At 36.4% G+C, this 13418-nt stretch overlaps 1 long non-coding RNA gene across 2 annotated transcripts in view; it reads right to left on the bottom strand.

Annotated features, from left to right (window-relative positions):
* Positions 1–13418, bottom strand: part of LOC117801540 — a 234376-nt gene that overhangs the window by 19742 nt on the left and 201216 nt on the right. The window contains exon 5 of one of the 2 annotated variants that reach the window (XR_004624163.1): positions 12304–12413. The exons of the other annotated variant lie outside the window; for it this stretch is intronic. This is a non-coding gene — a long non-coding RNA (uncharacterized LOC117801540). The remainder of the gene's footprint in view (positions 1–12303; positions 12414–13418) is intronic. 2 annotated transcript variants of the gene reach the window in all.

The following is a 13418-nucleotide window of genomic DNA, read 5'->3' as shown; positions in this document are numbered from 1 at the left end:
TTCCCTTCCTTCCTTCCTTCCTTCCTTCCTTCCTTCCTTCCTTCCTTCCTTCCTTTCTTCTTCTTCTTCTTCTTTTCTTTCTTTCTTTCTTTCTTTCTTTCTTTCTTTCTTTCTTTCTTTCTTTCCTTCTTTCCTCTCCTTTTATGGTTCCTTTTCCTTCCTCCTCATTTATCCCCACATTGATCCATTTCCTTTTTGCCTGTAGGCCTCTGTGCCTGATGATGACTGATTTTTTGTGGGGTGTCTTTTGTTTTTCTTCTTTTCTTCTCACTCTGTGTCTGTTAGTATCTATATGTATAAATATACATACACATATGCATACTTACATATGTATGTCAGTATATACTTGTCTAGTAAGAGTTATCTAGTTAAAACAAAAGTATTGAGTTTAGTAAGACAAGCATGAACACCACCATTTCACAAAGAGGGAGCAGAGTTTGACTGATTGACCTGAAATCTCTTAATTAGCTCCCCAGGAAGCAGTAGAAAGAAGTTCTTCCTGATGTATGTTTGTAATAAAGGTAATTAAAAGTTTTTGCTTTTTATATTCATACCTATGCTAGTAGGTGCATAAAATTCATTAATATTACTTCTTCTTGGTGGATTATTTCTTTTATTATTGTATAGATTTCTTCATCTTCGTTAATGACTTTTGACTATATTTTGCCTGATGTTGATATTGTTACTCAAGCTTTTTACAAGACTAGTGTTTTGGTTTTTTTTTTTTTTTTCAAAATTTTATTTAAATTCAAATTAGTTCACATGTAGTGTAGCATTAGTTTCTGGAGTAGAATTTAGTGATTCATCAGTTACATATAACACCCAATTCTCACTACATTAAGCACCCTCCTTAATATCCATTAGACCATCCCCACATCTACCTCCCCTCCAACAACCCTCAGTTTATTCTTTGTTTTAGTTAGATTTTTTGAAAGCAGAGTATAACTTGGAATTAAAGGAAAATCAATTGATAATTGGCATAATTAGAACTATTGCAGTTTTTCTGGTGGCAATTCATGTATTGGGCTTATTTCTATTACCTTAATTTTGCGCTTTGTGGTTATTGTTCTTTTTCTTTTCACCTTCCTTGCTTTCTTTTAAATTGATGAAATTTTCTTTTTTTAATCATTCAAAAGCTATAACTTCTGTTTTTATTGTTTTAGTGTTACTCTTAAAATGTACAGATAGATTTTTAATTATAACTTCTCCTAAACAGGGCTTCCATTAGTCAGTATTTCTATTGTTTTCCTAATCATGAAAAAGTATTAATATGCTCTAAGTATGCATTGGAAATACTCCTACAATCTTATTCCTATTTAGATTTTTATTTTTACCAATTTAACCCTACAGATTTGGTATTTTTATTTTAATATTATTAAAATAGCTGACATTTTATCAACATCTGTGGTTTGTATTTCTTTTGGTTATGTATATCTTTTAATAGTTCTTTAGCACAGGTGCAGGATGGTAAGCTCTCAGAGTCTTTGAATGTCCAAAAACTTTTTTTGTTACTTTCACTGCTAACTGTTGGTTTAAACTATGTAAAAAAATTCTAAATTGATATTTTATTTTTTTCTGTTTAGTTGGTATAGCAATGACTAAGAAGGGTATTAAAATCTCCAACTAAGATTTTCTATTTCTCCTTTCCAGTCTGTCAATTTTTGCTTTATATATTTTGAAGGACTGTTATTGTGTCTTTCTAATGAATTAAGCCCTTTATCATGAAATTTCCTTTCCTCTTTAGCTCTTGTAATAGTCTTTTTCTTGTTTTTTTTTTTTTTTTAAGATTTTATTTATTTATTCGACAGAGATAGAGACAGCCAGCGAGAGAGAACACAAGCAGGGGGAGTGGGAGAGGAAGAAGCAGGCTCATAGCGGAGGAGCCTGATGTGGGGCTCGATCCCATAATGCCGGGATCACGCCCTGAGCCAAAGGCAGACGCTTAACCGCTGTGCCACCCAGGCGCCCCTTATTGTTTTTTTTTTTTATCTGATACTATAGACACTTCAGCCTTCTTAGGCATACTGTTTGCACGGTACATCTTTTTTCCATCTTTTTCCACAGGTTACTTTTTATCTTTATTTTTTAGTATAACGTGCATCCCTTTAGATTGCCTATGATTTTTTAATCCATTCTGAAAATCCCTGTCCTTTAATTGGAGTGTTTAGTACATTAATAATTAATGAAATTGTTATGGTAGATTAGATCTGCCATTTTGTTATTTGTTTTTTGTTGGTTCCTTCTGGGTTTTTTGTTTGTTTGTTTCTGTGTCTCTTCTTTTCTGCCTTAAATGGGATCATTTGAATATTTTTAGAATTTCATTTTAATTTATCTATTTTTTACATTTGTAATTTTGCATTATTTCTTTTAATGGGTGCTCTATAATTATATCCTTAACTTTTCACAATCTCCTCAGAGTTAATATTATACCACTTCACATGGAATGAACAAAGCTTTCAATAGTATAGGTCTATTTACCCCTGTTGTGTATTCTACAGTTGTCATGTATTTCATTATACTTTTGAAACTGACAAGGCATTGCTGTAATTTTTGCTTTAAATAATCCTGAGTTTCAAAGATATTAAAAAGAAATACTACTCTTATATTTACCCAGATGATTACCATTTCTTATATTCTTCATTCCTACCTGAAGATTTAAGTTTCTATCTGCTATCATTTCTCTTCTACCTGAAGAACTTCTTTTATTATTTCTTGTAGTACAGGCCTGCTGGTAATACGTATTTTTCATTTTCTTTTACATAAAAATGTCCTTGTTTTGCCTTCATATTTGGGAACACTGTCACTAGATATGGTATACTGAGTTGAGAGGTATGTTTTCCCCCCAGCTTTTAAAGATATTGTTCCGCTGTCTCCCAGCTGTCAGAAGCTTTAATAAGTTAATGGCAGCTCTAATCATTGTGTAATGTGTCATTTTCCTCTGGCTGCTTTCAAAATTTACTTGTCATCTTTGGTTTTCAGCAGTTTGACTATCATGTACTCACACATAGTTTTCTTCATAGTAGCCCTGCTTGGGGATCTTTGAGACTTCTAAACCTATAATTTTAAATTTTTATCAAACTTTGAATATTTTCAATATTCTTATTCAAATTTTTTTTTTCTGTTTTATTTTCTTGTCTGTTGGTATGACTACAGTTCTGTATATATCAGGCCTTTTCATATTGTCTAACAAGTCCATGAAGTTCTATTTTTTTCTATGTTGTGTTTTTGTTTTTGTTTATATTTTTTCAATTTTGTATCTTTTGTTCTCCATATTGAATTATTTCTGTTGACCTAATTTCAAGTTTATTGACTTGCTTCTGTCATCTGCATTCTGCTATGAAATCCATTCAAATATATTTATAAAATTTCAGGTATTTTTCAGTTCTAGAATTTTCATCTTTTAATATATTTGTCTGCTGAAATTATTTATTCTGTACATATTTTCTTTTATGTACTTGAGCATAGTAATAATAGCTGCTTTAAAAGCCTTGTCTGCTACTTCCAATTTATGATCATCAAGGACTAGTCACTGTTTATTATACTTTTCTCTTGAAAATGGATATTTTCCTGGTTGTGTTAATTTTAGATTTTACCCTAGATATTGTGAAATGTTATGTTGTGGAAACTCCATTATATTCCTGCAAAGAGTGTTGACTTGTGTATTTTAGCAGACATTAATTTGGTTGGATTCAAAAATCCAAACTGGCTATTGGGAAGCAGCTCAACTCTTATTTGGGGTCTTCTATCTTTAGTGGAGTCTGTGCAATTCCTAATCAGGAATTAGGCAGATATTTGGGCAGAGTATATACAAAATTTGGGGATTTCCTTGTCTGGTTTCTTTTTCACAGAATTATCCTCCTCCCAACTTTCCACTGTTCATTATTTCTTTGAACTCTGTCCTTTGGTTCTACAGGTGAAAAAGATTGTGTTTTTTCCTATTGGAATCTTAGCCACGTTGTACAGCATCAACTTCTACTTGTTTTTTGGCTAAAAGCTGTACCAGAAAAATGGGGATCTCAAACCTTGCTTTTGTTGTCTCTATGGTGCCTTCAGATTGTTGCTTTTTGTATTTTATTCAGAGTTTATAGTTGTTAGTTGCAAGAAAGTAAGGTGTGGTAAGAGCTTACATACCCATGTAATCTTTTTAATATCAACTTGATCTTATATCCTTTCTGACTATATTGGCTTCATGATGTCTTGTTATCTCTAAATGGATGTTGTACCTTCATTTCTTTTTGAAATCCTCCATTCAGTATTTCAAGCTCATTCTTATGTTTTATAAAATAAATTCCACCTCCAGGGTAATCTAATTTCCTCATGGCTTTTGTTTTGTTTTCAGCTTCTCTCTCTTTCTCTCTCTCTCTTTTAGAATTTGCAGGCTTATTTTGAATGCTTTTGTTTGTTTTTTTGTGTTCTCTATCCTCCCGTACTATTGACCTGTTTTATGGTTGCCTCTACTTAGTTCTCTGGGCCCCCAATCAAAAACTACGATTTATAATCTGCTCCCCTGATATGTATGAGCATGGAAGACCCATAAGAAGTTTAGCTTAGCTTTTAGCACCGAGGTTGTTTTTTTTCCTTAGGTTCACTATTACTGATAAAGCTAAAGTCCCCAACAGCAAGTCTGCCACCTTTTTTCTCAGCTTCCTTTTACATGTGAGAGAACTCACATAAGGCCCTGATTTTAAGCAGTGACACTACTGTCCCCAACTTGCATGAAACAATTTCAGCATCCCTTCCTCCACAGGAGTCAACTTCCCAGGGGCCACTGCTCCCTTCTGACCTGGATGGCAACACACTTGACATTTCAGGCCCTATCTACTCTCTGAGTAGTATGGATATTATCTTTCATATGAATCTGAATGCATCTTTTTTGTTTTCTCTTAATATTTTGCCATAATTAGGGGCACCTGGGTGGCTCAGTCCATTAAGCACCTGATTCTTGATTTTGGCTCAGGTCATGATCGAAGTGTTGTAGGACTGAGCCCCATGTCGGGCTCCTTGCTGGGCATGGAACCTGCTTAAGATTCTCTCTCTCCCTCTCCCTCTGCCCCTCCCTGCTCTTAAAAAATAGTTCACCCATTATTGCAATGTGTTTTGAGTAGACAGTGTTTACAAAGCATGATCCCACTGCACAAGTTTGACCCTGAAGTCAATGAAAGTTCTTCTATCTTCTCTACTACATACAACAATGCCTCTATGTATTCTTTTGTTTGTTTCTTTCTATGTCTACCAGAAAATATATTAAGTTTTCCTTTCTGTTTTTTTGCTTAAGCCAGATGATATAGTCTTGCTTGTATGAAGTCAGGCCTCCTGACTTTAGAATTAAGGTGCAGAAGATGGAGTTAGTATTTACATGTAAGGTAAGATATCAAGGGGACAAAGGGATAGTATTTGTGAAGAGGACACATTAGGATTTTGGGATTAAGAGAACAGTCCGTGGAGTTCGAGTGTGTGGGCTACAATTCTGGCTCTACTGGTACTGGCTCTATGGTACTGAAAAGGTACTAAACCTTTCTAAGTCTCATATCCCACAGCTGGCAACAGAATTCCTATTAGGGAGAAAACTTTTACTTTTGGTTCAGAAAAAGACCTTGATAAGCCATTGGTATAGATGATGAAACCCTTAAGGTATGACCTATCATATTGCTCCGGGACAAAAGAATGGGAGAGTAAACTTCTCTACAGGAGAAAATAAAATACATTTTTTTTTTATTGTGCTCCCGAGAGGAAATAAATATAGAATATGGTTCTGTGACGCTAAGGAATGATGGAGGAGGACTAAGGTCTGAAAGTTCTCCAGTGGTGGTACAGCTAAAGGACATCTCAAGAATAAGAATGCATATTGCTTATTGAAAAGTTGCTTGTCTCCTAAACTGTGATGCTGTCTTGTTCCACAGCCCCCAAACTTGAGCAATATCACTAATCTCATCAATGGCTTATATGAAATTTTTGTGTATTTATAATTTTTAATGGAAATAGCCTGGTGAGGCAGTCCATAGATTGAATGGAATCCTCAGAACCAGTGGAATGAGCCCCAGAGGTGAACAAGAAAACATATACTTGGTTATTTATAGAAATCCCAAGGGGGCTTCCAATTTCAATTAGGAGACCCCAAGTTAACAAATGCTTAAAAAAATGAGGTAGGGATAAAGGTAAATCTAGCAGAGCTCTTGGTTGAGTGGGAGAAGTTTTAAGATGCACTGAAGGCATCTTGTACCTGTCATCTGATCATTCATAGACTGATTCTGACCACAAGTACTTACAGAAGTTTCTCATTGTTTGCAGTAGGGATATTCTCTAAAGTTGCCACAAACACTAAATTAATGAGCAGTGAACTAAGGGAGAACAGAGTTAGGTCCTTGTGAGCCTCTGATCACAACATTGATCAATGTTATGATTGACCAATACACACCTTCTTTTATGTGTGTTTTTGTTTAGAGACACCTTATTTAACGTACACTGTTAACACATAACACTCATGTAGCCTTGAGTTCTCCACATGAAACATGGAAAGAAGTTTATCTCGCACACATACGTTCTGTGTGAAGCATACCAAGCCTTCCTGTGCTTAGAAACACTGGACAGAACTGTATTACTTTACTTGGGGGCTATTTTAAATAGTGAAATGACCAACAGAAAGCACAAACATGTGAAACACATGTGGCACTAAATAGACCACAGAAAGAACACTTGTTTATAGTATGAGAGCTGAAACAAGAAGGCAGAGTGTCATGTTGGTCAACTTCAGTTAGGAATGTGGCCATCAGATGACTCAGTTTTTTTTACTGCTCTGCACATGTCTCTGAGTGACCTCAAAAGCACAGCAAGTATTGATTTTGGGCTTACAAATAAATTTTAGTGACTAGGCAAATGAACAAGTACAGCTTCCATAAATAATGATGATTGCCTACATTTTAATTTGACAGGTGTCAACATGAGCTTAGGACTCGGCAGTTAGAGCAAAATCTTCAGTTGTGTTCTTAATATTCCAAATGAAAAGAAAAAGGTAGAACAGGATCTTTAATGATATACTTCTACTTACAACCCAGTTAGAGAAAATGGGACCAGCTCAGCAACTTCGCTTCTTTCAGAGGTTTTGCTATGGTGGAAAATGTGCATCTCCCCAGAAAATTAATGGAATAACTTTCTAAAAATTTAAAGCTCAGAAGTTTACAGACTTATGACTCAATTTCAAAGCAAGTCAAATAGTTATCTAACTCCACAATTCAGACTACATTGACTGGATCAGAAATATAACATTCACATAAAAAATAACACTTTAAAGACATTAGTGATAGAACCATAGTATTAGGTATCTGCCTTCAGAGAAAGAATCGTATTTTTAAAACTTTGGCAACTAGAGTCTATCAACTATCTGGCCCTTCTTTTTCTTCTTCTCTTTTATTATTCTTGGTCAGACAAGGTTCACCCAATATAAAAATTATTTGCAGCAACAGAGAACACTGCTATTTTTAAAAAATATTTATGTGGTATTCATTAGGGTAATCTGTAAGGAAGGATATCATAAAGCCTCTGTTTCAATGGTGTCAGCATAAGAATAAGACAATTGAATAGGGTTAGAAATGAAGCTCTAGGTCCTGCCACATACTCCACAGTTAGAATGTGACAGTAATTCAAAGAAATTTTAATCTGAATAAAGCTTTAAAAGGCTCAGAATTATGGGCACCTAATTAGTGATCAGAATTTCTCTATCAGGTGTGTGGAGGGGGAGAACTTGATGGAATGATAGTTGGTAGATGACTTGTGTCTTTTACTGAGATGGTACTTGCTTACTTTTCGTAGGGTTCATGCCTGATTCTTCTGTCTAATGGAGCCATAATCTCTTGCTTGGTTTTCCTCTTCTCCTAGGAAAGGATATCTTTAATTTTGTAGTGCCAGGATTCAGTAAGCACTCTGTGACCAGATAATAGATTTATATTAACTGGACCTTTTGGGAGCTTGATTTTACAAATGTGGTCCCACTAGCACCATGAATAAACTACATGTGGCTCCTAATATTCTTGTCTGCACATGGGAAGAAATGTAAGCACTGTGTTTGTTGAAATTACCCAAATGAAAAAGGACACAATATATACATTAAAAACCCCCAAACCTTGTTTATTTTTTTGTTTTTTACCACTATTTGGATTATTAGATACTAGAGTAGGTGACCAATGAAGGGCATTAGCTAACTGAAGAGGTTAGATCTAATTGATTTAGGACTTTTCCGCCTGTTGGGAGAAAGAATCACACGGTATAGAATCTTTGGAGGCTCCTTTCAGTAATATGACTCTATGATCCCATTTTACAGGTGGAGATGGAAATATATATATGGAGACACTGTGTCACATATCTATGAGAAATGAGCTTAATCAGAGATAGAAACTGATATAAAATATACAAGACAAAAATGATTCACTCCTTTACCTTGTTATTTACCCAACTCCTTTGTTTCTAGTCTAGGAAGTTGGTTTTTGTTTATTTTTAAGGATTCTGGTTGGAGCCTGTCAAAACTAACTGACCCAAGTGCCCTAGGATCTGTTAACCAATAGTAAAATATATGCTCTGACTTGGTTAGAAATCTCTTCAAACATTAATCACACTCATATCACTTGACTAAATTGTCTACCTCCCTGTTTTATTTCAATCACCATGCAGTTGTCAATGAAGAGAAAGCATCTTGTGGTACAGTTCATTTTCTATTTGCTTGACTTAATGCATTCTGTTTTGTCTTTGAAAGATAAATGCAGAAATCTGCAGTGATTTAAAGGAATAGAGAAACTTCCAGGCAAGATGCTATACTTCCCTGTGTGACGGAGAAAGAAGGCAAACCCATTAATGCAGGATTTGATTTCCTAGGAAAAGGACTGGCTTTAATCAAAGCAGACATTTGTAAGCAGTCCATTTACTCAGCTAGCAGGCATCTCTCCTGCCTCAGGACCCTCACACACAAATGTCAAGAATAGTTTCTCACTTGTGGTCAGAGATGATCTATCTATCTTTCTTCCTTTTTTTTTTTTTTAAAGATTTTATTTATTTATTTGACACAGAGAGAGACAGCCAGCGAGAGAGGGAACACAAGCAGGGGGAGTGGGAGAGGAAGAAGCAGGCTCCCAGCGGAGGAGCCTGATGTGGGACTCGATCCCGGAAAGCCGGGATCACGCCCTGAGCCGAAGGCAGACGCTCAACGACTGTGCTACCCAGGCGCCCCGAGATGATCTATCTTTCTTGATCATGCTTAGTGTAGACTCACAGTTTCACTTATCTACAGAGAGATGAAGATTCTGGAAAGGGAGGGACCTAATATACTCTACTGAGTATCTTCCAGGTGACAGATCATATGTCAGCACATTATCATCTTTGATCCTTCTAACAGCCTATGGAAGTAAATACCATTCACATTTTACTGTGAAAGGTTGAAACTCATTATTTGTTGAAAATGATATACTTAGAAAGTTGAGATGGTTGCTAAATTTGGGCACAAAAGAAGCATAGAAGCTTGGCATAAAGAGGGCTGAGGAAGAAAGCAATGGGTACCACACCTGTGAGGAATCAAATCTGCATGGAGACTTTTTGGAAAGTTCAGTCACTTCTTTTGCAGAATCAAATGAGTAGCACCGTTATCTATGTCCTTGTTCTTTTTGACTAAATTCATCCCTCTCTCACAACAGGGGAAATTTCTGTTCTTTTACAGGTCATGTTTTTAAAGCTATTGACCTAGAGTTTTCCTCACATTCTTCCTACTTCAAATAGTTTGAGTATTAATATAAATATATTCTCCTTCATTTACTGCTAACCAAACTGACCCTTGAACCATAGAGAAAGAGCTAACTCATGAAAAATAATATATAATACTTGCCTCCACGAAGTAAACTTTCTCCCTAAAATATACATGGGTTAGAATATCGCCACTCTGGGATAGAAGTAGCCCATATAAGAAAGGTGGGACTCTGGAAATATATATATATAGAATATATTTATGTAAAGAAGTTTGAATACAATATGGATAAGTAGAAAAGGAATAAGGCAGCTGGGTTCAGGAGAGGGAAAGCAGTGGAGAGACGAAAATCCTTCTTTGGACATTTTCTTCAACACATGCTAGAAGAAAAAGACATTAGCAGAGAGGGCTTCTCTAAATGTGGAGCCATTTCTCCAACCAAGGTTGGTCTTTCTTTTTTTTTTTTTTTTAAAGATTTTTTTAAAATTTTTATTTGACAGAGATAGAGACAGCCAGCGAGAGAGGGAACACAAGCAGGGGGAGTGGGAGAGGAAGAAGGAGGCTCCCAGCGGAGGAGCCTGATGTGGGGCTCGATCCCAGAACGCTGGGATCACGCCCTGAGCCGAAGGCAGACGCTTAACCGCTGTGCCACCCAGGCGCCCCAAGGTTGGTCTTTCTATTTCATGTTTCTCAGGGGTCAAGTTTCATGCTATAGTGCTCTAATTCCTTAGTACTTCTAGGATGTGTGGTCTGCCCTGTAGTGACCACCTAGGAAACCAGGCACTAAAGACTCAGTGACTGCATAGACCTGCTTTCCATGTAAAAGTGGAGAGGATGACCTAGTGATAAGGGGCATGAGTGGACCATAGGGCCATGCAGCCATGGGGATTCACCCAGAGCTCCAGCTAGCTTGAAGAACTTATCAGTGGTACCAGTAAAGGCAGCTACAGAGTGGTCCAGGTGGTGATTGTTATTTTTGGAAAGAATGAGGCAATCAGACATTCTGAGAAGGCATATAGGTTTGTGTCCAATAAGCAGGCCTGTCAAAGTCTGCCTGAGGATCATTACCTTTCTAGCCAACCAGAAAAGAGAACATAGAGGAGTGTATCTGGGACGTTTTTAGGGGATAGTCTTCCAAGGCACCTATCACTTGTGTTCACATTTTATTGATGATGATTCAGTCACATGGTCACACTTAATTGCAAAGGAGGCTAGGAAATATAGTATAGTTGTGTACCTAGAAAGAAGAAGGAAACATGGGTTTTGAGAGGCATCTGACATATCTGCTGTATATTTTAGAAAGTAAGGTCTAGAGAAATTAAGTGCCTTGCCGAAAGTCACACAGCATAGAGCCCAAGTTCTCCCTACAATAATATGCTTCTTACTTTTTGCCTCTGAAATAATCTGCAAGTCTGCTGCTATGAGCATCATACCGTGTTCCAGGCAGAAGGGCCGACCCTTTGGTTTGGTTTTGAAAGGAAAGCATGGCACTCCAAAGATACATTTAATAGACCTAAGCATATCCCACCTCTTTTTGGTATCTTAAAAGAAAATCTGGAATTATGGAAGAAGATTCAATTTACATGATATAAAAATAAAGTTTAGCAACAATTGGTTGTTTTGACTAATAAAAAGAGAGAATTTCTTGTTTGACATTTCAGTGAACGATTGAACCAAAAGAATCAAATCATGGCCCCTCTGTGAGAATAAAGTATGGTAGATAATTCACTTTTTCCAAACTTTGAAGAAAAGCAAGGCATTCTAGTTTAGTAAATGTGAGTTAGACCAACCTAAAATATGTGGCCCCAAATAAATGTTACAAACAGAATATTTCAAATACTAGGTAACATAAAGTAAAGAAGATAGTAAAGTAAATAGGATATCCTGATAGTTCAGAAAATTGGCTAAATCTCAAAGTTGAGGCCAGTGGATGACGAGTACTTCATGATCTGAATAGAAGTCTGAGATCATCTCTGCAGCACGTGCTTAGCAGGGGACTGTATAGATCTGTGAATATCACTCAACTCTAGACTATATTAAAAAGGGCTGGGGATTAATCAAGTGAGTTCTCTAAAGAGAATTTTTAGGGTGGAGAATACTATGGCATTTCTTTTCCTCTCACTCATGGGAAGGAAAAGAGAGGATGGGAGAAGTTTGTTCATTCCCTCTTCCCCGAGCCAAGTGAGGGAGAACTCAAAAGAACCATCCAGAAAATTAAATTTGTTTGCAAAATGAGGAGACTTGTGCGGACCTCTTGTTTGGAAAACACTGAAGGCAGGAATCAGGCTGGCATGTTTCCTCTGCTGGTGAGGCAATGATTGGCGAGCAAGCAGTTGGTTAACCTGTACTCCATAATTTGGTGGGAGTCAAACATTCGAGTCTTCCTGCAGGCCAAATGGGCACATGAAGAAGACAGCCAGGCTTGAGTTTTCTCAAAACCCAGTCCAATGGACTGAATAGTGGGGCAAGAGAAACCCAGCAGAAGATCCTGGGTAAGGGGAATGTACTAGGCTATGGGTTATATCTGAAGAAACTTTCGATGAACACAATCGAGATCATTGGCCTCAGATATTTATCCCTACCTCTTGGAAAACGTCCTTGGCTTCCAGATTCTGTTCTGCTAAGACTTCATTTCTGGCAGCTCTCATCCACCTCTCTCTTTCTAGTTGTCTCTCTGCCTTGCTTCTTTTGTCTGTGGAGGTGAAAGTACATGTCACTTTTAAGAATTCTTCCAGGTAATTCTGGTACTATTTAATTGCAACAAAGTGGATGACCTTCACATAGGCTTTCTAATTTTCTTTCGTCAGGTTGATCAACATTTTAGTGTGTTTTTTATTTTTCCCTTTTCTGATTCAATTTTGCTAAACATTTGCAGTGGGTTCAATTATTTTTGGTAAGTCAGCACATGAGTCTTCCCTGCTTAATTTTAAGTGAATGAAAAACAAATTGGTGATTTAGAGAGTTCTTTTGGCTTTTGATGTGTTATGATCTCTCTGTTGCGGGGGAAAGGGTCTCAAATCTAGAAGGACATTCTATTATCTTCTGCCTTGTCATGCTTTCGTCCTCACCAGAACACATCCTTCAAATTAGGGGGGTATTGGTGAGATATTTTATATATTTGCAAATTTCTTCTTCTCTGCAGTGCTGCTTAGGGGACTAGGAAAAGGAGATACATCATTCCCAAGAGCCTTACTTTCTCAAATATAATAGGGGTCCATCATTAAGATCAATATTTTTAGATTTACAACAGCATTTGTAAACAATTTACCCACATTTAATGATTGGGAAAAAGGCAAACTAAATCCAATAAAATTTCATCATTTTCTTGTCCTTTTAAGGTTAGTAGATGTAAACGGAACCATTTAAATCTAAAATTATTTAACTTGATGAATTAAAATTGCCACTCATAATAACGTAGTGAAGATGATTCACAGAATTAAAATGTTCTTTTCAGAAAATGCAGTTTAAACATTTGCACGTTTAAAATAAAGAGTGCTCTTTTTGAGCTCTGGTGAATACAGCAGCAAAAAACCAAAACTAAATACCTTTCCTTCTTTTTGAAATCTTCTTTTGGTAAAGAAAATTAGATATTTAAGATTTTCTCCTTCTTAATTCTTTTAATAATGTATCAAGGGAGATTATGGAAATTGTATGCTACAGAGGTTCTCTGTATAACTTGAAAATAAAAGAACAACTT

The sequence above is a fragment of the Ailuropoda melanoleuca genome, chromosome 3, assembly GCF_002007445.2.
Source record: "Ailuropoda melanoleuca isolate Jingjing chromosome 3, ASM200744v2, whole genome shotgun sequence".
NCBI lineage: Eukaryota > Metazoa > Chordata > Mammalia > Carnivora > Ursidae > Ailuropoda > Ailuropoda melanoleuca.
This window is presented reverse-complemented; position numbering and strand designations above follow the sequence as displayed.